The sequence below is a fragment of the Mastomys coucha genome, unplaced genomic scaffold (assembly GCF_008632895.1).
Source record: "Mastomys coucha isolate ucsf_1 unplaced genomic scaffold, UCSF_Mcou_1 pScaffold22, whole genome shotgun sequence".
Lineage (NCBI taxonomy): Eukaryota > Metazoa > Chordata > Mammalia > Rodentia > Muridae > Mastomys > Mastomys coucha.
The window spans coordinates 115701002-115705523 of NW_022196905.1; the positions used below are offsets into that span (position 1 = coordinate 115701002).

The 4522-nt window shown below is 50.7% G+C and overlaps 1 protein-coding gene across 1 annotated transcript in view; it reads right to left on the minus strand.

Annotated features, from left to right (window-relative positions):
* The window catches only part of Ccdc63 (coiled-coil domain containing 63), a 32630-nt gene extending 28358 nt beyond the window's left edge, over positions 1-4272 (minus strand). The window contains exon 1 of the mRNA XM_031337754.1: positions 4027-4272. The gene's annotated coding sequence lies outside the window, so the exon portion shown is untranslated. The remainder of the gene's footprint in view (positions 1-4026) is intronic.
* Between the last annotated feature and the right edge of the window lie 250 nt (positions 4273-4522).

The following is a 4522-nucleotide window of genomic DNA, read 5'->3' on the forward strand; positions in this document are numbered from 1 at the left end:
AAGAATACTGACTAGGATTATCCCTTCCTGAAACAGTGGATGCAGAATGGCCGGTTAGTTCCCTGAACATGATGCCAACCTTGTGGGTTCTGGGGGCTTTAGAAATTGTGCAGAGCATGTCTGAAGGGTAGGTAGGTGCCTTGATCAGTTGCTCCCCCCCACCCCCCACCCCCGTCCACTGGCACCCCTGAAGAATGTTCTCCACTTTGCTCTGTAATAATAATACCTACCTCTCATCCACACTACAGTTTGAATTCTTTCAACTGAGTTCACAAGAAATGGGGGTGAGCCAAGGGGAGCTCATCCTTGGATCCCAGCACTAATGCTCAGTGAGGGAAGAGAGGCACAGAGGCCACGCCCACCCAGGCCCCTCCTCCCATCATCTGCTCCACGCTGTGTTCTCAGTCTGCTCTCATTCTGACTGTACAGGAGAAGAAGGCTTGGCCCAGTTTTGTACAATTAGGTCTTCCTGTCCAGAAACTTGACTCTGGGCATGAACCCCCACCGCTACAGGGAAGCAAAGGGCTGATTGGTTGTTAATGAGCCTAGGTGTTGGGTACTGGAGCTAACTAAAAGACTGAAGTCACCAGTAGCTGGTGTGGCCCTTTGTCACTAACCCACAATATTGAGTTGACTGTTTTTCTTTTCTTTCATTTTGAGATGGAGTCTTATTATGTAGCCCTGGCTGTCCTTGAACTATGGAGACCAGACTGGATTTGAACTCACAGAGATCCATCTGCCTCTGCCTCCAGACTGTTGGGCTTAAAGGCGTGCCTCATCAGGCCTGCTGAAAGGGGTTTTAAGTGAACAGCATTATAACTGTTAAAAGAGGCAGCCTAGAGTATGTTACTTTATCACTTTTGTTTGTGTGTTTTGGGGCAGGGTCTCACTACATACCCTGGGCTGTTCTGGAGCTCACTATGTAGACCAGGCTGACCTCAAACGCATAGAGATCCACTTGCCTCTGAATGCTCAGACTGAACATGTGCGCCAGCATGCTGTGCTCGAGCCTTCAAGGTCTCGTCCCCTCTCCTGAGATCAGACTTCTGCTTGTCTCCTTGGTGTGTTTACCCCTCAGGACACCGTCCATCTGGCTGAGCTCAGGGCCTGGAAGTCTGAAGATGCAAAAATTGAAACTGAGGAGGCAGATAAAGATCAGCTCCCAGACTGTCCAGCACTGCTCCAGACCAGCACCCCCACCCCCACCTCCAGCCCTGACAAAGGGACATGAAGGTCTATATCTGCCTCTTACCCTAAACCTGCAGCCGCTTTGGCTACCAGGAACAGCAGAACTCACAGACAAGTCAGCCCCTAGCCCAAACCTTCCTCTAATCCAACAGAAAGCTTCCATCAGGAGATAAACGTGGGGTCACAAAACCCTTTTATCTCTTCTTCCCAGGGTGGCCACACTGACTGACACAAAGACATGGTCTATGTCTTTGCCCAAACCTCTTTCTAATTTGCAGGTTGAGACAGGTAGCCAAGTTGAGCCCCTAATTCACCCCAGCTTTATCCAAAACCTCGGCCGAACAACCACAACCACTACATCCCCTCCCCACCTTCTCTTTGACAAACAGGTGACCTTCTTGTGTCCTGGACTGCAGGGACTTGTCCAGAGGGCAGTGATGGGGACCAGCCTGGGAGGGAAGCCAGCATTCAATTCAATTTGGCACCACATTGTGGTCTATGACCCTGCAAGACACTTGGGACACCTGGCCTCCATCTGGAGGTGGCAGGAGGGACAAGATGCTCCGAGGAAAGGGTGGTCCTGCCCTCCTCAGCAAGGGGACTAAGCCCGTCTCTCTCCTCTCTTCTCCCCTCCCTCCCTTCTCCTTTCTCCTGGGATGGCATGGGAAGAACTTAAAACTACAACTTTAAAAACTACAGCTCCCATGCTCCTTTGCAGAAGCAGGCCTCCAAAGAAGATTAAGCAGGAGATACATCTTGTCAGTTTAGTGAGTTCAGCTGAAGCCCCAAGACCTCAACAGCAGGGACAAGTGTTTCCCACCACCCCACCCCACCCTTGACCCTCAATTCCTGCTGCCCCTCTTTGTTGCTAACTGAGAACTGGGCCCTGAACCAGCTCTAGAAAGGCTTGACTTCCTCCTCCCAGCCTCTCCAGCTAGCTAGGGTCTGATGGGGCACACCCCAGGGCCAGTCAGTCTTCCCTGGTGGGTCAGGGTGAGCCACTCCACACAAATCTGGCAGTGGCTCAGCCCATGGCCCGCATGCCTGCTCCTTCCTCTTCCTAAATCCCCTGAGAGCAGGTTCTGAGAAAGTTCTGATTTTGTGATTTCACCCATCAGTCCCGGTTAAATGATATTTTTTTCTTTTCCTTTTTTTTTTTTTTTCCTGGAGCAAAGAACTGAACCCAGGGCATGCACCCTACCACTGAGCTAAAGCTCCGACTCCATGCCTTGCGTTTTGAGACAAGTTTTTTCCCTGAGACCTGGGGCTGGCTGACCAGGCCCCCTCCTGAGCACCAGGGCGCACACCTGGCTTCTTCCACATGTGCTACCTGCCAAACCCAAGCCCCTCAGCCCTAGCTAGCCCTTGTATTATGTTTCAAAGCCAATGCCGGGCGGGCGAAATTCACCCAGTAAGGACACCTGCTTCTAAGCGGGAGTTCAATTGCTGAGCGAGGCAGAGGGAGAGAACTCATTCCAGAATGCTGACCTCCACACATGTGCTGTGACATAACACTTGATGATGCCCAGTCAATAAATAAATGTGACATAAACATTTTTTCAGGTCACTGTCAGCTTCTCTTCATAGAGGAGAAAGATTTTTTTTTTCAGCCCTCTAAGAATGTATAGAGCTCTGAGGAAGCCATCAGTCATGGCCCTTTTATGGCCGCCTGTGACACCCTGGTGGCCCAGCCTACTCACACGGAGTCTTCCAAGGCTGGCACTATCTCCCATCCTCATCCCAGCCTGATTGTCTAGGTCCTAGAGTCATGCAGACCTGGGATGCCATCTGCTGTGAGACTTTGGCCACACCCCTTGGCATCTCTTAGCCTTGGTTTCTTCCTCTGGGAAAGCTAGCTCTCTCATCATATCACCTCCGGCTTATCTTCTGCGGGAATGCCCAGTCCTGGGAGTAGATTACTGTGACTATTTAGCCGCACCCAGCCTGTGATAGCAACACTGGGCAAGCATCCAGGAGAGGGAGGCTTAGAGAGAAGCCTGGAGGATGTGTCCTGGCAGGAGGAGTACCTTGAGAAGGCTAGAATCGCCTGCCATCACTTTTTCGATTGTAGACCATCTCCAAAGAGGGCAGCTGGAACCAGATGTGCTCAGTAAGCCCTCAGAAAGACTGAAGGAACACAGAGAAGCTGCCCATGGCTTATGATGGTGACAAGGCACAGACTAAACTCAGCAAGATTAAAGACAAGGGTCAGAGTCCGAGAGACAATGTGCCTAGAGCTGAGACACGAAATTGCTGACAGTAGAAAACACCCCCAAGCCTTGGCATCTCTGATATCTACTGAGAGTTGGTCACGTGGGCATAGACTCTGCCAATCTTAGTCACTGGGTCTCATCTACAATAGAGACCAAGCTCAAATACAAGGCCAGAGACCCTCACAGTGTTTGTCTGGGGACTAAAAGGTTATCTTCCAGGAGCTGCGGCAGGGACATGCCTTCCTTTGGAATGCTCAGGGTTTGGACAGTACAGACCTACTAAGTTAAGCTTTCACTTCAAACCCACAGCCTCACCTACTAAGAGAAAAAAGGGTCTCTCTCCCCTAGAGTCAGAATTATATAGATAACTTTTTGTGATGTGGGGGATACTGGGGCAGTTTCTAGTTAGGATTTAAAGGAGAGGCCAGCTGCCATGAAAAGTGGCCATGAGGCCACCGTGTGAGCAAATGCCCCGTAGACGACCGGAGTAGCCATGTGAGGCCTTAGAGAGGCACACGAAGCCTCCTTCAACCTCCCAGCTCAGCTCAGCTCAGCTGCTTGCTGCACACTGTTCAGCAAATGGCCCTACCAATGCCTGTGGGACAGAATAAACAGCTAAACTCACAGCAGCAGAAAGACGAAAAATCCAATAACGTGTGGTCGCTGGCAGCCACTGTGACATGGTTAAGTCCATGGAAGTCAGTAACTGATCCGCCTTTCTTTCTTGTTGGACTCTGCTTGTATGAGGCTGTGATGTCTGGAGCTATGGCAGCCTGCTTGGAACCATGTGGAGAAACCTGGACCCCATGTCAAGCAGAGAAAGCAAAAGCAAGCAAAGGGCTAGGGGCTTGCTGACAAATGGAACCTGGAAGCTTCAGTTTCCAGACTTCCAGTTCCTTCAGCCTCTGTTGATTGTTCCGTCCTTTGTGTCCCTACCCACCTGGGGTTCTACAGCTTGGCATCCACTTTCCATGCCTGAGCCTTAGTTTGTCTTCTGAAAATACAGTGGCCATGACCCACCTCAGGAAGTAGCCAAGATCCTGGGAAAAGTCAAATTAAGGGCCAAGTTGAGGAAAAAGATGTATTTCTGGCTCTTTCCAAAAACTCACCAGTACTGGGCA